Source organism: Pteropus medius, unplaced genomic scaffold (genome assembly GCF_902729225.1).
Source record: "Pteropus medius unplaced genomic scaffold, Ma_sr-lr_union100, whole genome shotgun sequence".
Classification (NCBI taxonomy): Eukaryota; Metazoa; Chordata; class Mammalia; order Chiroptera; family Pteropodidae; genus Pteropus; species Pteropus medius.
Window position 1 is genome coordinate 1,465,797 of NW_024340698.1, and position 24,300 is coordinate 1,490,096.

Sequence of the window (24,300 nt, forward strand, 5' to 3'; positions counted from 1 at the left end):
ACTGAAATTGGCATCCAGAGTCCTAGCCTCAGCTATGTTCGTTCACCTGTTGTGTGCCTTGGGACAAGTCAGTGAACTCCTTTGAAGAAACTACGCTTCATCATGTAAAATATGATAATTTGAGTTGCTCTTGAAGTTTGAAAATTCTGTATCTTATGTTTTAGATGGCTAGAATTTGGTCCAGTATCTAGTTAACAGCATAATATCTAGCAAACTGATGAATTATGTTTCCATTTCAACTACTATTTCCCAAATTAACTATTTAAACCATAGAGTCTTCCTTGATTATTGTTGAGGATTACATTCAAGTTATGGTTTGGTTCTGAAATTTTCAAAGGAATGTTGTATTTCCACATGTCATAGTTGAAAGGGAACCTAGTTTAAATTTTGTCACTAAGCTTTAAGAAATTCTACTTTACACTCGACATCTGTCCATCATAGATGTATACATTTTAGCTTTCACATTTTTCAGCAAAATGCAGAATTTAATAATTCTAGATGCCATACATTAATGATTTAAAAAACTACTTCTTATAGACCCTAAAGTATTTCTGACATAGCCATAATTGCTAGCTCCCTAAATCCTGTTGAAAAACTTCTTATGGGGGATTTATAGGCCCTGAGAGTAAGTGTGCTCACGTTAAATAGTTTAAGTGCCCACATCATAGCGTTTTGGTGACTGTTAGTCATTTCCCTGTGAGTCAACAATTTCAGGCTGCTTACATGCTCCTATGTTCTTCCAACTTCCATGCCCAGAGAATTTTATATATAGATACAGAGATAGAGATAGAGATAGATAGAGATAGATGAGAGAGAGAGAGAGAGAGAGAGAGAGAGAGAGTAAGAAGCCTTACTTATGAAGAAATCTGAAAAAATTGGTCTTAATTTGGATCAATCTAATGCCATTTCGCAAACATTTACTGAGCATCTACTATGTACTTTACCCTGTTAGTCTAAGGTAACGACAGTTGTCTAACTTCAGGGAGATCTCAGTATAGAAGATATTACAAAGTCTTTCATCCTTCTGTTCTCTTATACATTGATTTTAAAGGAGAAATTATTAGGTTCGAAAACTTCCCCAATGAATCCATAGTCCCCTGGATGTGTATCATGACTGCATTTATGCTAGACTGTGGTGGAAATGAAAAAAAAAAGAGTTGATGCCACTCTCTGGAATTGTGCATGATTGTCATTGGTCAAGCAGTTCCATATAGAACCACATCTCAAAGGAACCCCATTCTTTTCTTCGAGTGATGATCAGATCAGTATTTCAGTTAAAATTTAGAATGAACCAAGGCCTTACACCTTTCAGCCTTAAGGTATCCTTACACTTTTATTCATTTTATTAGTACATATGCCTGATGTAACCTGAATCAAATCCTGGGAATTTTGCCTCTAGTTTATGATGTTAATTAACTACAACCATGTATTGCTCCTATAATGTCATTCAAAAGTGCAGGTACCATCTAATGTTCTTTATGCTTCAGTTAGCTATCTTGAATTACTGATCTAAACCATCTTGGAGGACCTATCATAATGTTAAGGCTCTTACTTCATAAATCATTTCTTTTATGATATGAAGACTCTAGGGAAATCTGGCAGCCACTTCATTTTGTCTCTGATATTGAAGTTGAACATACTGAAGCCATATGGCAGCATCTGGTCTATGAAAGGCAAAAACAAATCAAAACAAAAAAAAACTAATTTCATTGAAAATGTTTAAAAATCAATTTGGGGGGTTTCCAAGAACTTTGACTAGCATAGTAATATTGAAAGGGGTATTCAAACTTCTTGAAAATTATTTTAACTTGAATTTTTTTTTGTAAGCATATGCCAAAAAGAAAAAAAATTCAGCAAATTAACATATTACTAGTTGCCAGGGGTTAAGAAAGTTATAGAGTAGGAGGAAAATGAATGTAGCTATAAAAAGGCAACACAAGAGATCCTTGCAGTAACAGAAATATTTTGTTATATGACTATATCAATGTCAATCCTGGTTTGTGATATTACAATATATGTAGTTCTACAAGAGTTTACCATGGAGAAACTGGGTAAGGCATATAAGGGATCTCTCTGTATTATATTTTACAACTGTATGTGCATCTACAGTTATCTTAAAATAAAAAGTTTAATGTTAAAAAGACAAACAACAAAAAGGGACAATATATTTGCAAAACATGTATCTGATAAAGAACTTGTATCTAGAATACACAAAAACTATTACGAACTAATAACAAATACACAATCGTATTAAAAAAGTGGGCAAAAGATTTGAATAGATGTTTCACCAAAGAAGATATATGAATGACTAAGAATAATATGAAAAGACACTCAACATCACTTGTATTAAGGAAATGCAAACGAAAATCACAAGAGGAGACTTCTTCACACTCACTAGGATGGCTATAATAATATTGGCAAAACACAGAACTTGCAGTTGGAGGACTGAAGTTTGATGTTTGGATCTGCCTCTTGCTGTGTGATCCTTAGCAAGTTACTTAACTTTGTCAGGTTCTAGTTGTCTCATCTTAGAAACAAGAGTAATAATGCACAGTGATATTATAAAGATTATATTGAATAATGTATATGAATGCATACAGGGTCTCATACTTAAACAGATAAAATACTTTTGTTCCAAATAGAGCACCAGGGCGATCACAACAGCCATTGCTTAGATCCCCAGTTCAGATCCCCTTTTCAGATCACCCTGCTCTTCTGGAAAGAATATGGGCTTTGGAGTCAGACCTATTAGATTTTGAATTATGGCTTGAGCAATTCATGATGGTATGACATTGTATAGGTGACTTACTTAACCTTTCCAGTTCTTATTTTAATTTTAATTATTTTTGATAGGGATACTATGATCTACTTATCTCAGAGAGTTATCGTGAAGATTAAAAAAATTATTAATTAATTTAACACATGGTGCCCACTAGAAAATCGAACATATATTTACTAAAGTGAAACTTTCCTCAGCACTTTACAAGGACCACAGAAAGTTCAGTTGAGAAGTGTGAAGACTATACACTGAAATAGATTATGAAACATTAATGACTTTATCTGTACATGTTAGAGTGTATGTGCAATTATAGCTTGGTCTATAGAAAATCATAAAACCCCAAAAGCATAACAAGGGTGGCTTTTTGTTGTTAGTCAACAATCTCTACTCACTAATAAAGAAAGGGTGTGGATAGAATGGTACTTGTCCCTATCCCAATCTCATTGTTCTATCATACTGAAAGCTCATGTGGCAGATGAACTGATGGGAGAAGAAAATGTCACTTGTGAAAAGGAGCCATTTGATGGTCCTTCTTGTCTACTCCCAAGTCAAGGTGTTGCCTATAATCTGTTCTCAAGAATATTTAAAAGTCAGTGGCCTTTTGTAATGATGATTTATTACTTTGTCATTTTGAGCCGAACTCCAGTAACTTGCGACTGCTTATATGTATATCTTTCCACCCACTGTTTACATATTATAAATATTTCTAAATCTTCTTATAAGAAAAAGGGCAAAATACCAATGACTAAGGCAGCACTAAATTTTTTATGCAAGTCCTTTGGCAGGCACTTGCTAGTGGAAGAGGAAGGCAGAGCCAAGCACAACTTTATTGGATTTATTAATGTTAGAGTTGCCATGGCTTTAATTTGATTGTTATTTATTGAGCAGTAATAATGTGTTAAGCAACATAAAGAACTCAGCAAAAGCAAGATCTGGATATTAAAGATTTTATACCCTAAAAAAGGAAGTCCATTAACTCAACTACAGAATGTATCCATTTCTGTAATCACTTGTGAAATCTTGATTGGAGAACTCATTTAGCTAGCCTTATACTTAGAAGATATTTTTATATCTTTCGAGGCAAAAATTAAGTTGCTTCAAATAACATTTCAAGATACTGTAATATGACAGTGCCAACATATATGAAATTATTTCTCCTCAATGCTAAGGTAATTAACAAATATCTCATCAAGTGCAAAAAACTCGGCGGATTCAGAAGATACTGAGTCCCCAGAGGATAAAGCCATATTCCTTTCAGACTAGTTTTGGGAAAGCGATCATATAAGAAGAATGAATGCCCTCAGAATAACAAAGCAGATGCTCAGTGGGAAATTAAAGGAGGAGGGGTAAATTTGAGGTTGGCGGGACAAAGAACTGAAGGTTATACTGTAGCTCGATCCATAGGAAGGTGACAGATTGTCTTTTTCTCACTCTACCAATCCCTAGTGAGCACCCATAGTGTCCTATGCTTCTTGCAAAGCACTGGAATGTAAAGATAAAGACAAATTTGTTTTTTGCATTTGAGACATTTGCAGTATAGCTACATAGACAGGGAAATATAATTATTCATTTGTTCAGCAGATACTTACTGAGTGCTGGACACCGTTTAGGGGCTGGAGAGACAGAGTGAAGGAAAGAGACAAAAATTTATGTCTTTGTGACTGTTACAATTGAGATAGACTAATGACAAATGAGTGTGTGTGTGTATGTAGACATATCATATATATAATTTTATGTAGATATATCTGTATCTATATCGACATTTATATCTATACTCAGATGGTGACAGATGCTATGGAGAACTATAAAGCAGGGAAGAGGGAGAGGATGTGCTGGGTGGGATAGGAAGGTATGGGGAAACCTCACTAGTAAAGTGACATTTCAGCAGAGACTTAATGACATTAGGGAGTAATGGGAAACCTCACTAGTAAAGTGACATTTCAGCAGAGACTTAATGACATAGGTATGGAGGTGGGGTGAGATAACATTCTAGAAGGCACAGAAAGTTCAAAGTCTTTGAAGAATATGGGTGCTTAGTATAGCAGGTAGGTTCACAAAGAATCAGTAGGTCTGACTGGAGCATTCTGCAGCATGGGTAATATTTATAGATGCCAACATTTCTGAACCAATTAACTCTATGCACTTTTTACCCGTATTCACCAATATCTCAGTTTCCTGTATCCGTGCCCTCCCTATCCTCCTCTATCACCTCAATACCTGGTCATAATTTAGCCTCTCTTGACTTGTGGCCTCAACCTTGTTCTGGTCCCATCTGGAATGTTCTCCTCGCTTGGTGTGTTTCCAGAAGATATTTGGTTTAATGACCCTTCATGGTCTCCAGCCCTTGTCTACCCACCCACAAGCCTTGCTGGAGGGTCTCCGACAACATTTGTTTCATGAATTTATTGTGAGACCCAAAATAGATAATATATGAGTAAGCACTTTATAAACTCTTATATACTTTATACTTGTAATGAAATATTTAGTTCTAAGAGCTTGAGTTCCCAAATGAAAAGATTACACCAACAGTAATGTCATTTTACAATACCAAAGACAGCAAAAGCAGGGAAGAGGGAAAAGAGCAGCTAGGCAGGAGGTCTATCTCTGTCAGGGGTAAGATGAATCACCAGTAAGAAATAGAGCGGCCTTTGCAAGAGTCAGGGCAGCTGGGGTGGGTCCTCCCCCATCAATCTGGGAGAGAGTGCTGCATAACTCATTTTCCTCCCTGCTATTCCAAACAATTTGGAGATTCTTCTTTATTTTTTCTCATGCCAGATGTTTTTCTTCTTTATTTTTTCCCCTTGCTAGGTTGTTTACTCCTGTTTGCTCAGGACTTTGTATCTTTCTATTTCTCTACTTGTATCATTTTCCTGTTTTGTCTGCCTTATTATTCTCTAGTTCTTATTCCTCAACCTTGAATGGACATTGCTATGGTCCCTTGGAGAAGTTGCTCTAGAAAATTGCAGTACACATGATATCAAGAGTCAACCTGGCCAATTTTCCTGCTCTAAGAAGACTATTGCTACAATGAAGTGATTCTTTGAAAGAGGAACTGAAAAGCATAGTGAAAAGAGTGATGTATAAGGATTCAGTAAATCTGGATTTTACCATTAATAGGCTGGATTAACTTAGGCAAGTCTCTAGCCTCATGTAGGTCTCAGTTTCCCCAATATAAACGATAAAGTTGTCAAACCAGATAATCTCTAAGACTTCTGATATGCTGAATTCTAAAAATGTTATGTTAATGTGAAACACAAAAAGAACCGTTGTTCAGTTTTGGCAAGAGTACAGTAGGGCTGGAGCTGGTGACTGAGCCTTTGGAATAATATAGCTCTCTTGTTTCCTAGCACATTGCATGATGTCACAGCCATCAGGATCTTTAATAAATGCCTGAAAATACAGACTAGAGACTGCCTCCCAAAAAAACTCCCCACTGTGCTCTGCATATAGTGTCTGCTCACTAAAAATAATGAATATATTATAGGCTGACAAATTTTAAGTAAACCCTCTTTATTTCTAAAAGATGTTATTGGCAGATTGCCTAAGATGTGATCAAAGAGGGTAAAATAACATTGGAGGAGGCCGCTAGGGATGGTTCTTACAGAAGTTAAGTGATGAAGTGAGTAAAGCTTTCAGGTTGCTTAGCTAAATGGTCTAGGTGCTCTACAGTCCACTAAGGCCAAGATTGGTCAAAATCAAACAATATTGATTCTACCTTCAACTCCACCAAGAATTAAAGGACCTATGTGTCTGAAGCAAACAATTTTTAGCCGCCACACACTAAAAATAAAATCCAGTGAATTTAGAATTGCTTTTGTAAAATTAGATTGTGAAATTAGAACAAGTCATCTTTCCAACTTAATTTCTTTTAATACCCACCTTGATTAACTCATATTTGGAATGTTATGGAGAATAAGCTGTGTAGGAACATATAGAACAATGGTATGATTAGTACTGAGTTATAACTACAAAGGCCGAATACAAGGAAGGTTTGAATTTGTAGAACTGACTACAATTATCTTTCATACCTTGAAATCCATTTTCTTGGTACAGCTAAATCTGGAATTTCAACATCTTTCCAAAACCAATTCCCAACCTCTCTCATCTGTATCCATACTCCTTTACATTTTTTCTGTTACTGTAGAAACGGCACCTTGACTACTAAGGCCAATCTCACAAATGTGTTTCTGATCTCATCCTTTCACTTTCTTAAGGTCATCACTCCAGCAATGACTATTCCTATATCAAGCATTTCTCTTTCTACTATGTCATTTCCATCAGAAAAAAAGACAAAAAAATTTAAAACCTCTAGTGTCTCTTATGTTAAAAGAAAGAAACATATTTCTTACCCTGTATCACCTTTCATCTAAAGCCCCATTTCTTAGTTCCATTTCTCAAAGAGCAAAACTTTTTGGAAAAGATACAATTTCTCAAATTCTCCATCTCCCTTTAAGAAGGCTCATTTCATTTCATTCTTTAAATTTTACTTTTTCTTGGATTCCAAGATGTTATATTCTCTTGTTTATTTCATATATTACTGGGCACTCTGTCTTAGTCTCCTTTGAGTGCTTGTTTCTTTCTTCTCTGCATGAACCAAATATTAGAGTATCACCAATCTTGCCACTGATCCTCTACCCACCTACATTGTTTCCTGAGCAAATTCAATCTGTTCTATGTCTCTACATATGCCCCAAGTGCTGACCTCTCCCTTCAGCTTTGGACTCACATATGAGACTGCCTAATCATCAGCATCACTACTTACATGTTTAAAAGCTGTCTCAAACCTCAAACCTCAAATGCTGCAAACAGAACTCTCGATCTATACCTACTGCACACTCAACCTGCTCCTCCACAGCCTTTTTCCATCCACTCAGCTCCTTAGGTCAGACAACTTGGGATCATTCTTCAACTGTTTTATCTTCCTCACTCCCCACATCCAATCCATCAGCAAGTCCAGCAGACTCCAAAACACATCCTGAATTCAACCACTACTACTGTGCTCTATACTACAAACCCAGTTGGAACCTCCATCATCATCGGCTCTCTCCTGTACTCTAGCAATAGTCTCTGAATGGATCTCCTTGCTCCACTCCTCATCTCTTTTTAGTCAATTTGTTATACAGCAGACAGAATGATCCTTTCACAAGTTGGTCAGACCATGTCATTCTTTTGTGCAAAACCTTCCAATGGCATTCCATTACACTTAGAATAAAATCTAGACTCTTTGTTCTGGCCTACAAAACTGTAGGATCTGGCCTCTGGTGACCTCTTTTATCTCATTTTGCATCACTTGTTCTCTGGTTACATCATATTTTTTCTTCAAACATACCAAGCTTGTTGGCATCCTAGGATCTTTGGGCTAGTTGTCCCCTTTTATATTTGTTATCTATTTTTACATGTGGGGGTAGAACTGTAATTTGCATATGATATTTAATGAGATCAAACTATAGACACTGCAGCTGCAGTACAAAAGATACACATAGTGAGACTTGGAAAGAAAATCTGATATATTAAACTGCAAATTCACTCATAAATAATCCCCTAGTAGTATTATTTTGAAGAGAATCTTCTTGAATTATATGTTACTCTTAGTTTTCCATCATATAATTACTTTGGAGAAGAATGGTGTACTGTATTTAAAAACATGGTAAAAATCACAACGTTTGTGAAAATAATTTCCTGCCATTATGACGCCTAGATTGGCTTTTATTCAACAGAAATGCTATAATATAATTGATGTTTTGTTTAATCCTTGGTTTCCTTAAATTAAAATAAAAATGGAAATCAGATAAGTAAATAGAATAAGGAAGTTATATTTCCATAATTTTTGGAAAATTTTGTCTTATAAAACTTTTTGCTGAATATTCCTGGGTTAGAATTGACAGTCATGAAAACTGATTAGATTACTTCAAAAAAAAAAACATTTACCAACAATAACCAGTTTTTTCCTTTTTTTTTTGCTATCTGAATTGATTAAATCGAGCCCATTCATTTGAGGTGACACTATTAGGCAGGGAATGAGCCTGTCTGTGTGACTAAATTGGGACCACCGCAATCAATACATTCAGTGACCTTTCTTAATTCTTTTACTCTGAATAACTGCCTCAACAGAATTACAGCAAGAACTTAAAGTCTCAAGATCAATCGTTTTTAAAGTATCTTTTAAGAACGTTCCAATATCAGTTGAGACTGGGTTCTCTAGTGTTATGCTGCAGTAATCACTCAAATAGCTTAAAATGAGGTTTATCCAGGGGACTTAGGGGTACTATATCTAAGACTGAAAATAAAAATTGATTCATAAGTATATGGGTCACACATTATTGACTTGTGTTTAGAAAAAAATTCAACAGTTGAAAATCAGTTTATTTAATTATTCAAATATAATTTTTTGAAAAAAAGAGGAAATTTCCCAGAGTACTTATATACCTCTTGTCCTTTATAAATGCAGTTCACATACTAAGGCAAACCATCTGTTACCCCTCTAATTTTGCCATGATGAAAATTACTATTATAATGAGAGTAGCTTTTTTAAGCATATATTTTTTATGTATATGAAGAAAAATATGCACAGTGAGATAAACTTTTAAAAATGTGTTTCTAGTTTTTGATGTAGATGTGGGTATCCTGAAAAACAACTTTTTCTACAGATTATCATCCAGGTATAGGCTTGGTAGGTTTAGGTCCTAACAGCTGGGTTTCAGTCAGCTATCATAAAAAAAAAGCTGAACTTAGCACTGTGAAGTTGAGGTTGAAATGGAACACAAAATCTCAGGAAGGTACATACATTTTTTTGCCCAAACAACTCAATTTATGAAATGAGTCTGGTCTTGAGAGAGCAAGAGTAGAATGAAAATAAATGAAACAGGATATGAGTTTAAAGAAAAACTGAAACTATACCATGGTGTATCTAATGCAAAAAAAAAAAAAATGTTATGGGAATAAGGCACATATTCTTGTAAGTGCAGTTATCTTTCAACAATATTTTGGAAACTGAATCTCAGCTTTAATTAAAGTTTTCTCTGAGTTATATGATCTTTCAGATAAGAAAAAGGTCTGAAATATATTTAATTTTATAAATCACACAGGGGAGAAACAAGATACTAGGAGCGCCAAAAATAACAACTGTATTTGATTAAAATTTTTAAAAAAAATTTTACTATTGACATATTTTTCTATCTTGTGTTTGCTCTATCAGTCCCCAAATCTACTTCTTACATATAAAAATACCATGAAATAACAATGTCTGGCCTGGTTCCCCTTGGTTCTATCTTCAGTTATGTTATCAGCTATAGGACTGAGGTATTTATGGTACATACTTAAAGTGACAGTGTGAAATTGAAATCAAATCTGGGTTCAAATCCTACCTTTAAACATTGGACAACTTACCTAACTTCTTTGAGTCTCCATTGTTTCATCAATCGCCATATCTGTTCATCTTATTAAACATGGTTTAATATTTTTATTTTGATGTTGTCAAGTGTAGAAGTTGAGTTCTAATTAGTCTTTTGAATATATTAGCTATTTTTTTAAGTGACTGGATACTTCTCACTATTCAAAAAAGCTCTAAAAAGGAGAACATATCTGGAACGTGTTATTTTTATTTATTGGTTTGTTTTTTTGCTTGTTTGTTTTTTGGTTTTTTGGGGGGTTTTTATTTATTTATTTATTTTTTTATTTTACCAAAAGTAGTTCCTTCCCAGCGGGTCTGCTCTCTGGGTAACGTCCTAGCAGTATGACCCGTCATTTTGACTGTCATGTTACCATGATGACTTCTTGATGAGACCACCTGCTGTCCAACTCCTAGTTATTCTGTCTATTTCAGCTTTTAGAGATTTTAAATAGCATTGATTGGAGGTGTTTTAAAACGTATTTGTGACAACATGGATGGCCCTCAAGATAATCATGCTAAGCGAAATAAGACAGAAAAAGTTAAAAATCACATGGTATCACTTATATGTGGGATACAGACCTAAAAGCAGCAAATGAACAGGACAAACAAACAGAATCATGGACATGGACAATGGACTAGTGGTTACCAGAGGGTCAGGGGTGGGGGAAGAGGAGGGAGGTAAATGGGTAAAGGGGGTCAAAATAGGGGCCTGGGGAGGGTGAAGTGGATAAGGGGGATCAAATATATGGTAGCTGAAGGAAAGTGGGCTTTGGGTTGTAAACACAATAGAATATATAGATGTCAAATTATAATATACACCTGAAAATTATATAATTGTATTAACCAATGTTACCCCAATAAACTTAATTAAAAAATAAAATAAAAATAAAACACACAAAAAATTTTTTAAAAAGTATTTTTTTTCTTTAAATTATTGATCATATTTAAATATAACAACCCTATAGGTTAAGGCTTTTTTATGTCCTAGATAATATGAAATCCAACCACACTCATCCATTTTTAACTTATTTTTTTACGTATATTCAGTAAAATTCATTCTTTTTGGTATACGGTATATAAATTTTGACATATGCATAGGGTCATGTGAAAACCAGCACAATTAAGATATGAAACAGTTCCATCATCGACAAATATTCCTTTGTGCTGCCCTTTAAGAGTAAAACCATGCCCCCTAAACTCTAGCAATCACTCATCTGCTCTCCATCTCTATAGTTTCTTTTTCTAGAATGTTATATAAATGAGATCATACAGTATGTAGCCCTTTGTATTTGATTTATTTCACTTAACATACTACTTTGGGATTTCATCCATGTTTTTTGGTATAGCAGTAGTTCATGCCTTTTTAGTGCTGAGTAGTATTCAATAATATGGATGTATCACTGTTTATTCTTTCATCAGTTAATAGACCTTTATATTTTTTTTTACTGGCCATTATGAATAATGCTGCCACAAACATTCATGCACAGACTTTTTTGGTGTGGACCTATGTTTTTATTTTTCTAGAGTTAATACCACAGAATAAGATTGCTGGGTTATATGGTAACTCTATGTTTAGCATTTTGAGGAACTGTCAACTTTTTTCCAAAGTGGCTGCACAATTTTGCATTCCCATCAGAAATAAAAGAGAGTCCCAGTTACTCTACATCCTTGACAACTCTTAAACTATTGTACACACACATATATGTATATATGTATAAATATACATGTAATTACATGTGCATATATATTCTATCTCTATCAGTACATCTGCTGAAGTTTTTATTCTATCTCTTCATATTATTATTTCTTAGCATTTGCTCGAGGGATGATAACATACATATCTAACCATTTAGTCAACTTAGAGTTAACATTTTACTACCTCAAGTGAAATGTAGAAATCTTACACTCGCATAGATCTATTTATCTTACTCCCTTTAGGTTATACGTGTCATATGTATCCTGTCTATGTATACTGAAAACCCCACCAGATAATGTTATACTTTTTGTTTTCAATAGTGATATGTATCTTAAAGAAATTAAGAGAATAGTCTGTTATATTTATGTAGGTATTGACCATTTTTTTCTTCTTTCATCTTGAATTTCCAAATTTCCTTTTATCATTTCCTTTTAATCTGAACAATTTAACATTCGTTTTAGAGAAGGTCTGCTAGCAATGAATCCTCTTAGTTTTTCTTCATCTAGGAATGTCTTTATTTTGCTTTCATTCCTAAAGGATATTTTCACTGTATATGGAATTTTGGCTTGATGGTCCCTCCCCCCCCTTTTTTTTTCCTTATAGTCATTTAAAGATGTTTCATGTCTTCTAACCACCACAGTTTCTGATGAGAAATATTCGGTCATCTGAATTATTGTTCCTACTTAGGTAATGTGTTGTTTTTATCTGGCTGCTTTCAAAAATTTTTTAAAAAATATTCTTTGGTTTTCAGCACTTAAATTATGCCAGCTCTAGTTTCTTTTTAGTTTATCTTATTTTTATTTTGCTGAGTTTCTTGAATCTGTATATTTATGTGCCTAAACAAACTTGATAAATTGTTAGCCGTTATTTCTTCAAAAATCTGGGTAACAATATGTTTTTCCTATTTTTTTGAGACTCCAGTGTCATCAATGCTATACCTTATATTTTTCCATGGGTCCCTGAAAGTCCTTTCAGGTTTTTTCTTTTCATTCTTTTTTCTCTGTTCTTCACATTGAATGATTCCTATTCATCACTCTTCAAGTTAACTGAATCTTTCTTCTGCCATCTTTATTCTGCTATTAAGCACATCCAATGTATTTTTTTTTTTAATTTCAGATATTTTATATTTTAGCTCTAAAATTTCCATTGGGTTTCTTTTAATAGTTTTTCTCCTGAGAATTTCTATCTTTCCATTAATTTTAAGATAGTTCACCTTTATACTATGTAACATGGTTTTAATAACTGCTTTAAAAATCTTTGATAATTCCAATATCTTTGTCTTTTCAGTGTCGGCATCTGCTAACTGTATTTTTCTTTGAGAATTGGCCAATTTTCCTAGTTTTTTGTATGTTGAGTAATTTTGGATTGTATCCTAAACATTGTGGACATAATGTTGTAAGACTCTGGGGCCTGTTAAAAACCTCTGCGGAATGTAGATTTCTGTTTATTTGATTTAGGAGAAAACTAACATGGTTATGTTCAAATCACAAGTTCTGTCCTTCTCTGGGCAGTGGTTACAATGTCAGTTCAGGTTTCAAAAACTTAGCAATGGTATTTGGGTCTACTCCATCTATGGTGACACTCAGGAGTTAGTCTGAGATCTACATGGTGTTTTATTTCAGAGTTAAATTCTCAAACTAGGCCTCTTTGCATCTGTCCCATGTGTATGCTGCTCAGGTGCAAGCCTGAGACATATATTAGTGCATATATAGAATTAGGGAAAACCTTATTCTAGTGTTCTCCTCTCCAGGATTTCTCCCATAATTTACAGCTCTCAGGGCCTCCTTTTTCTACTTCTTTTGGCCAGAATGTTAAATTTCTCTTGGAGTATTAGACCACCTCATGCTTTCTTACAGTTCCATATCATTCACTGGGTCTTCCCTTAAGGCAGGGAAGAAAAAATAGTTTCTCTCAGAATTTTTCATATTCATTCTCACTATGTACCTCTGCAATATGTTCTTCCCTTGGGTCAACATTTATTGTAAAGGAGGGAAACAAAACTATGAAAATCACCACCATTTTAGTCATTCTTCAAGTTTTGACTTCTCTTCAAATCTTCCAGCTATTAGTTACTTTACTTTTCAGAGTTCTCAGGTAGTTCCTTCTTATATTCTCTCCACATTTTTTAGCTAAAATCAGTGGGAAGCTGTAGTGGGCTTACTCCATTTTGGCCAGCATCAATATTCCTATCCATTTTTCAAAACCATTTCAACTTTTGATTATCTGGATCACTGAACTTACAGCTATATCTTTGTCCTTTATATACATAGCCTGCATTGGGTATTTCTCTGAGGATGGATAAAAGAACATCATTCAGATGTCAAAATAATTGCTGTCTAAAGTAACTGAAAATAAATCATATTAGTCATACATCAGCTTTTCTGTCTTTTCATAAAAAGGAGTTCTGCCCACAGGATGGTCTCTTGTGACAGTGATCCATTGTGAATATCTTTCTTGGTCACTGGCACTTACCAGTCTGTGACAGTTATCGACATAGTATCTTTCAGACGCCAGCTTAAGTGGAACAAGGAGCACAACCTCTGCTTGTTAGAAGGACATACAATTTTCTGATACTATTCCACTGCAGATATGAGTTAGCACTAACCATCCTTCCTCCTACTCCCATTCTTACATTTTGGTTGAAGTTGGAAACAGAGCCTGTGGCTATACATCCAGTGAAACTAATTGGCTCTGATAATGATCTTTTGTCAAACACAATTTTCTATAAATGTTCCTGACATTGATTTGCTTTTGCAGTGTGATGTCTTTATACTTTCCTACTTCCTTGACTGAGGAGAATAAGTAAGTACTGAAGTACTGAAACCAAAGACAAAGTCATTCATTTGACAAAAACTTCTTGAATTCTTATCATGTGTTACATATTATTTTAGATACATACTGGATATGGAGTTCAGTACAAAACAGTTAAGGAAGGCTCTTTTTTTTGCATTTATAAGATTTATTTTATTTTTTTTTATTTTTTTATTAAGTTTATTGTGGTAACATTGGTTAATACAATTATATCATTTTCAGGTGTACATTATAATCTGACATCTGTATATTCTATTGTGTTTACTGCGCAAAGTCCATTTTACTTCAGCTACCATATATTTGATCCCATTTACCAACTTCAACCTCCCCCTACTCCCCTATATTTGACCCCTTTTAACCATATACCTACCTCCTCCTCCCCCATCCCCAACCCTCTGGTAACCATTAGTCCATTGTCCATGTCCATAGTGGCTGTACCAATTTGCAGTCCCACCAGCAGTATATGAGAGTTCCTTTTTCTCTGCATCCTCTCCAACATTTATTATTACTTGTCCTGTTGATTATAGCTATTCTAACAGGTATGAGATGGTATCTCATTGAAGTTTTGATTTGCATTTCCCTAACAGCTAATGATGTTGAGCATCTTTTCGAATATTTGTTCGCCATTTGAATGTCTTCTAGGGAGAAGTATCTGTTCAGGTCCTCTGCCCATTTTTTGATTGGATCGTTTGTTTTTTTGTTGTTATTGAGTTGTATGAATTCTTTGTATATTTTGGATATTAGGCCCTAATCGGAGGCATTGCTCACAAATATATTTTCCTATTCGGATAGTTGTCTCTTTACCTTCTTAATGGTTTCATTTGCTGATCATCTTTTTTAGTTTGATATAGGCCCATTCATTTATTTTAGCTTTTATTTCCCTTGCTTTTGAGGTCAAATTCATAAAATCCTCTTTAAGTACAAGGTCCTTGAGTTCAGTTCCTATGTTTTCGTCTGTGCATTTTATTGTTTCAGGTCTTACATTCAGATCCTTAATCCATTTTGAGTTAATTTTGGTGTGTGGTGATTGACAGCAGTCTAGTTTCATTCTTTTGCAGGTGGCTTTTCAGTTTTCCCAGCACCATTGATTGAAGAGGCTTTCCTTTCTCCATTGCATGTTTTTGGCTTTTTTGTCTAAAATTATTTGCCCATATGAACATGGGTTTACTTCTGGACTCTCAATTCTATTCCACTGGTCCATGTGTCTGTTTTGCTGCCAGTACCATGCCGTTTTGATTACTGTCGCTTTGTAGTATAATCTGAAGTCAAGCAGAGTGATGCCTCCAGCCTCGTTCTTTTTCTTCAGATGGCTTTGGCAATTCGGGGTCATTTGTGCTTCCATACAAATCTGATGATTTTTTGTTCTATTTCTTTTTAAAAAGCTGATGAGATTTTGATGGGGATTGCATTAAATCTATATAATGCTTTAGGTAATATGGTCATTTTAACTATGTTGATTCTTCCAATCCAAGAATGCAAAATATCTTTCCATTTCTTTGTTTCTCCTCTTTCATCCCTGATTGTGTTTGTGTCCTTTCTCTTTTTTCTTTAGTGAGTTTAGTCAGGGGTTTGTCCATTTTATTAACCTTCTTAAAGAAACAGCTCTTTGTTGCATTTATTTTTTCTGTTGTTTTTTTTTTTGTTTTCAATTTCATTTATTTCTGCTCTAATTTTGATTATTTCTTTCCTTCTGCTGATTTAAGCTTCATTTGTTCTTCCTTTTCTAGTTTTTTAAGATGAAGCATTAGGTTGTTTATTTGGGCTTGTTCTTGTTTTTAGATGTAGGCCTGTAATGATATGAACTTTCCTCTTATTATCGCTTTTGCCATGTCCCAAAAGTTTTGATATGTTGTCCTATTGCTATCATTCATTTCTATGTATCTCTTGATCTCTCTTTTTATTTCTTCTCTGACCCAGTTATTCTTCAGTAGCATGTTGTTTAACCTCCATGTATTTGTGGTTCTTCCTGCTTCCTTTTGGCTGTTGATCTTGTTTCAAAGCATTATCATCAGAGAATACCGTTGGTATGTTTTCAATCCCCTTATATATGTAGAGGCTATCTCTGTGTCCCAGTATGTGGTCTATTCTTGAGAATGTTCCATGTGCACTAGAGAAGAATGTACAAGCAGCTGTTTGGGGATGGAAGGCTCTGTACATATCAATTATGTACAGTTGGTCTAATGTGTCATTTAAGGATGTGATTTCTTTATTGATTTTGTTTGGATAATCTGTCCATATCTAACAGTGGGGTATTTAGGTCCCCTACTACAATAGTGTTTTGGTCTGTTTCTCCCTGTAGTTCTGTTAGCAATTGCTTTACATATTTCAGGGTTCCCTGTTTGAGAGCATAGATATTAATAAGTGGTATGTCTTCTTGGTGCATGATTCCTTTTATCATTATGAAGTGTCCCTCAGTATCTTTCTTTACCTTTTTTTTATTTTGAAGTCTATTTCATCTGATATTAGTACTGCTACTCCTGCTTTTCTCTAAATACCATTTGCTTGATATAATTTTTCACCCTTTCGCTTTGAGTCTATATTTGTTTTTAGAGCTGAGACGTGTCTCCTAGAGGCAGCATATGGTTGTGTTTTATTTTTTGATCCATTCTGCAACTCTGTGCCTTTTTATTGGTGAGTTCCGTCCATCTATATTTAGGGTGATTATTGAAATATGAGGTCTTCTTACAGCCATTTGATCTTTTGCTTTCTTATAGCCATTTTATCTTTTCCTTGTCCTTATGTTTCTGTTTTATTTTAGTTGGCTTTTGTAGGTTTCCCTCTGGTTCTTCTTGTTTTATGTTATATGCTTCAGTTCTGAATCTTCTTTGTGTAGTTACCAGTACGATTATGTAAAGGTTAGTCATATGTATACAGTCATCCGTTTTCTTCTGCGCATGCCTTATCTCCATTCCCCTTTGCAAATTTGGACCTTTGAATCCTCCCCTTTTCAGTCATTGTTGTCTCAATTTTTCCCTATGTATGCTGAACATTCATTACTATCTTGTTGTAACAATTCTCTTCTTATTATTTAAGCTGATAATGTCCTGTTCTTAGTAAGGATTGCACTCTTCTGCTTCTATTCGCCTGATAGTCACCTTACTCCTAATTATGTATTTTTTTCCATCATTTTGTTTTAGGTGAGCTGACCCTTCAGTATTTCCTGTAGTGCAGGCCTCATAGTGGCGAATTCCCCCAATTTTTGTATGTGTGGAAAGGTCTTAATTTCCCCTTCATATCTAAAGGAGAGCTTAGCTGGATACATTGTTCTAAGCTGATAGTTTCTTTCACTTAAGAGTTTAAATATTTGATTCCATTCCGTCTGCCTCGTAAGGTTTGCACTGAAAAGTCCGAGGATTATCTAATAGGTTTTCCTTTATAAGTTAATATTTTCTTCTCCCTGGCTGCCCTGAGAATTCTGTCTTTGTCGTTGATTTTTCATAATTTTAATACAATGTGTCTTGGTGAAAGCCTTTTTGAGTTGAGATAATTTTAATACAATGTGTCTTGGTGAAGGCCTTTTTGGATGTTCTGTTGACTTCTTGAATTCCAAGCTCCAGCTCATTCCTTAGATTTGAGAAACTCTCATCCACTATATGTCTGAAAATGCTTTCTAGTCCCTGCTCCTTTTCTTCACCTTCAGTAATGCCCATTATTCTTATGTTTCCTTTCCTGATAGTATCAGCTAGTTCTTGAATTTCTCTTTCATTATTTTTCATACTTCGGTTTCTCTCTTCTTCCTTCTGATTTATTTCTAGATTTCTGTCTTCTAAAGCACTGATCCTTTCCTCATTTGGTCGACTCTGTTTCCCAAGCTTGTTATTTCATTTTTCAACACTTGCGGTGTTTTTGTTTTTCTGTTTTTTTTTTTTTTTTATCTTTACGAGTTCTTGTTGGTTCTTTTTGAGGAGTTCAGTCTCCTGAATAATCCTAAATAAGATACTAGATGTTTCTTCAATTCCTGAAATTGTTGTAATGACTTGTGTCAGAACTCACTGAGTTTTTTTCAGAAGTACCATCCTGAATTCTCTGTCATTTAAGTTGCACATTTCTATGTCTGTAAGCTTATTTTCTGGAGATTTTTCTCTTTCTTTCTAAGTTGCCTTGTCACTTTGGTTGTTCATGGTGTTTAATGGACTATTTCTCCGCCTGGGCATTAATGTAAATGTATTCTGCTTTTTTTCCAGAAAGAAGGTTTATTATATAAAGGTCTTTCTTTAACCTGCGGCAAAGGTGATTTTCTTTTGGTTTCCAGTAGGTGGTGTCTAAGCCTTTTGGATCCCCACTTTATATAAAGCCTTAAAAATGCCTTTTTATTTTCCAATAGATATTTAATCACGTTCACTACCCTCAGTTTCAGTCCCTGTCAGTGTTAGCAACAGTGTCGGTAGCATTTGCTCAGACTCCCCTAGGGCTCCACTGTGTTTTGTCTTGGAGACATGGGGGTAGCGGCCCTCTGGATTGGGGGTTGGAGGCTGTGGCTCAGCCTCGGTTTTGCAACTTCAGCCGGTAAAATCAACTGTCGTTTTTCTGCTGTCACACTTCTCTCCCTTCTGCCTTAATGACTGGGCCCTGCCACCGGTCACGTGTAGCTCACAACTCTCCCAGGCAAGGCTGTTCAGGGAACTTGCCGCTTCTTCTCCTCTCCCCCTCCTCCTGCAGAGAGCTCCTATTACAGCTGCAATAGGCAGCTTCTTTGTTTCTCCCAGTCCACTGCTCAACACCTGGGGTTCTGACCTGTGGTAGCTCTTATGTGTAGATCCCATGCTCAGACGTGCTGGTGTGCAGTTTTGGTGGTTTGTTGTTTTGAGTTTTAGATGTTGGAAACATTGTTGTTTCAAGGGGAGAGATTTGGGGACGTCTCTTACTCCACCATATTTTTAAAGATCTCTTAAGGTTCCTTTTTAGCAGCTCACACATTTTGATAGAGAGAATAGACAGGAGTCACATAAATATTCAAAGAAATATTAATAAATAAATAAGTAATTCATCCACTAGTATTAAGTGCTACACAGAGAATTTAAATTGGGTGACATGAGAGTAAGTGTGGATGATTACTTTAAAATGAGCAGTTGAGGAAGGCTTCTCTGAACAATGATAAGGAGCCAGCCATGAAAAAAATCAGGAGTAAGAGCATTGCAGGTAGAGAAAAAGAAATGTGAAACAGAAAGAAGGCTAGTATTGTTGATAATAGTAGGCAAAGGGTTAGAAATGACATCAAAGAGAGGGGCATGAGTTTGATCATGAAGGGCCTTTACGGGCCATGGGATGAGTTTGCATTTCCCACTAAATGTAGTATGAAGTCTTCAGAAAGTTTTATTAGAAGGCAGACTTGATATTATTTCCATAATGGAAGCCCTTTAATAGCTTTGTGAGGAAGAAAGGTGACAGGAAGCTATTGCAGGATCCATCAGTGATAATAGTGATTTAAACAAGGTCTGTAGCAAAGAAAACAGTGAGAATTAGTTGAATTTATATGTTTTGGAGATAGAGCTGATTAGATATGCTAGTGAGCTGGATGTGGAGAGTAAGAGAAATAGAGAAAATTAAGGATGTGTTCTAGGTGTCTGGCCTAAGCAATTGGCTAGATGGTAGTTTAATTTATTGAAAGGTGGAACAACACAGTTTGAGATGCCTATTAGATACTAAAGTGGAGATGTTTAGAATGCAGTTGGATTATTGAGATGAGATGAGGAGAGATCTATATATTAGAGACATAAATTAGTTGGCATCGGGGCATAGATAGTACTTAAAGACATGAGAATAAATATTATCATCTAAGAAATGAGTACGAATATTAAAGAGGACTAAGGATTGAACCTGGACACTCCACCATTTAGAGATGAGATACACAGCCAAGAGTAACAGCCAAGCAAAGGATACTGAAAAGGTGTAGGCAGTGACTTAATGTCTAACTAATTAAACAACTAGGAAGTGGTTGAGTATTGATGTGAACCTTTGAGATCTGACTCCAGAGCCCATGCTCCTGACAGCTACACTAAGAAAATAACACAAGGAATGTACCTAAATAGTGAAAGCTTCAAGTGAAGGCCCATACAATATAAAAAAGTATGGACACCTGAAAAAACATAGGCTTTGTATTTTACATCACAGTTAAACTTTCCCAAAATCTTTCAGAAAATTCATAGAAATCCATTAAATCTTAGAGCTGTGAGATCTTTAGAGACTATTCAGAATACTCTTTTCTTCACATTTGGGGGGATGTATTAGTTAACATAAAGGCTCACTAAATGAGGCCCTCAAATACATTGGTTTGAATAAAATAGAGGTTTTTCTTTCTCATGTAACAGTACAAATGGCCTAGGGTGGTGGAGCATCTCTACTACACAATATTATTCAAGGACACAGGAACTTTCCATCTTGTTACATTGTCACCTGTTGCCTGCAAGGTCAAAGTATGTTTCTGCCATGTCTATTTTCTAGCTCCTGAAGAAGAAAAAAAGAGGACATCCAAAGCATAAAGAAAAGAAGATCTTTTTAAGCCAGTAAGGTAGCAGTGGCCTACATTACTTCTACTCTATCCCACTGGTGATAAATTAGTCACATGGTCACACCCATGTGTTTAAGAGAAATGAGAATGTAGTCACTAGCTAGGCATATAATTGCTCAAAAAAAAAAAGAATAATGAATTTGGGGAGAACAACTAATATTCTGCAAAAGAAAATTCAGGCCTTGATGTGACTGTGCTTACATAGCTAGCATTTCATTGCTGTCTTTATTTGTCTTTTAAAATTTTATATATTATCCACTATCAGAGGCAGATTTCTTGTGAAACTATTGAAGCTTAAGCTTCAGGTAACTCTTACTTTCACAGTCCTGTACCATGACCATGACCTAATTTTGCATTTTCAGTTTTACATTCATTTTTTAGAGAACTCTAAAAATTAAATAAGCTTCATGACCCATGAAACTTAAATTCTCACCTGCTCATTACAAAAATAACATATATGCAACCATAAAATATTTTTAAATACAGAAAAGTATAGAGAAGATCACAGTCAAATTACCCAAACATAAACAATGCTAACATCATTTTGAAAAAATTAAATAAAAAAAAATATCATTTGCACATAATACAATATACTCATTTTAAGTGACCAGTTTAAAATATTTTGAGAAATATATACATCCATGAACTACCACAATTAAGTTAAAGAACAGTTCCACCACCCCTCAAAGCTCCCCCATACCACTATGTAGTCAGTCACTACCACCACCCTAACCTAGTTTCAGGCAAGCACTGATCTACTGTCTATCAAAACTGATTAGTTTTGCTTGTTCAAGAATTTCATATAAATAGGATCATACAGTAAGTGTTCTTTGTTTCTGGATTCTTTTATTCAGTGTAATGTTTTTGAGATTCATCCATATTTCTTCATGTATCAGTAGTTTATTCATTTTTATTGCTGAGTATTCTTTCATTGTATGGACATACTTCAATTTTTTCATCTATTCACCGGTGGTGAATATTTGCATTGTTTTCAGTTGTGCACTCCTATGCATACAGCTACTATGAATGTCTGTGTTTCATTTCTTTGTGAGAGGATATGTCTTCACTTCTCATTGGGTAAATAACGAAGAGTGAACTTTCTGGCTCAGAATGTAAATTCAAGTTTTGCTTTAAAAGAGATTATTAAATTGTTTTCCAAAGTAGTTGTTACATTTTACATTTCTACCAACAATGTATGAGAGTTCCCATTGCTGAACATCCTCACCAACAGTTGTTACTAGTCTTTATTATTATGGTTAGTCTTTATTTTTATTTTAGTCATTCTATTAGCTATTCTTTAGCCATTCTTCTTATCAATCTGTATAGTGGTATCTCAAATTGGTTTTATTTTGTACTTCCCTGATGACTAATTATTTTACCATATTTCTATGTACTTACTGGTCATTCACATATCAACTTTTGTGAAGTGTCTATTCAAATCTTTTGCACATTTCTATTGGGTTGTCTTATTTTTGTTATAAAAATTCTTTATACATATTCTTTATATATGCTAGATACAAGGACTTTTGTAAAAATTGATAATAAGAAATCTTTCTGTCAGTAGCTTGCATTTTCATTTTCTTAACAGTATATCTTAAGAGCAACTTTTTAAATTGGTGAAGTCCAATTTATGAATTTTCTTTATGGCCCATTCTTTGTGTAACTCATATAAAAACATTTTGAATCTCAAGATCTAGAATTTTTAGAGCTTTAACTTCTACATTTAAGTGTATGATACATTTCAAGTTAAATTTTATGTATAGTGTAAAGTAAGAGTTGAGATTTATTTTTTCCATATTCATGTCAAGTTGTTTCCGTGACATTTATGAAAAGGGCTATCCCTTCCTTCCATTGAATCACTTTGGCACTTCTGTCAAAAATTACCATAAATGTGTGGGTCCATTTCTGGACTCTTATTCTTTTCAATTTATCTATATATCTCTTCTCACACAAGTACCAACCACGCTGTCTCTTGAAATCAAGTATTGTAAGTCTTCACATTTTGCTCTTTTTTTTTCAAAAGTTTTTTGACTCTACCGTCCATTGCATTTCCAATAAAAATTTTTTAAGTCAAATTGTCAAGTTGTCCAAAATAAGCCTTCTTCCATCTTGATTGGAATTGTATTGAATCTATAGATCAAACTGAGAATGAACATCTTAACAATATTCAGTTTATAATTTATGAACATGGCATATCTCTCCATTTATTTAAGTCTACTTTTATCTCTCTCCAGCATGTATATTTGTCAGTGCATAGTTTACATCTATTTTGTAAATTATTTGTTAAATATTTCATATTTTAATGCTAAATAGTAATTTTAAATTTCTTCTAATTTTTCATTGCTAATATATATACATCAAATAATTTTTATATCGACCTTGGATACTGCAACCTTGCTAAATAAACTTGATTATCACCTCTAGTACTCTTGAATTTATTGGAATTTTCTTTGTATGTGATCATGTAGTCTTCAAATCAAGAGAGTTGTACTTCTTCCTTGACTATTTGAATGACATTTTTTTTCTTACCTTATTCATTGGCTAGAATGGCCAGTAAAATTGTGATTAAAAGTGGTGAGAGAAGATATACTTAATTTGCTTCCTGTCTTAAGGAGAAATTGTTCAGTCTTTCATCATTAATGGTACTAGGTGTTAGCTTTCCATAGATGATGATATATAAAATTAACTCAAAATGGATGATAGATTCCACTAGTGGAAATGATTAATAGTGGCTCTAAATTCCTTTTTTTGCCTATTAGATATGGATAGATAGTCAATTGCAAGGAATCTACAAAAAAGTTTCCAGAACTAATAAGCAGAAACTGCACGGTTGCAGTTTGCAAGGTCAATATATGTAAATAAATTGTATTTCTATATAGTAGCAACAAAAAATTATAAATTGCAATGCAAATATTATTTACAATAGCATCAAATATATGAACTACATAGAAATAAATTTAACAATGTATTTCCAAAACTCATACACTAATTATCAAAAATCATGGCTAAGAGAAATTATATATTGTATATAATAGAAGTATAATTTATTTACATTTATTGACCTTGCATCCTGCAACCATGCTATACTTGCTTATTAGTTTTGGAAGCTTTTTTTT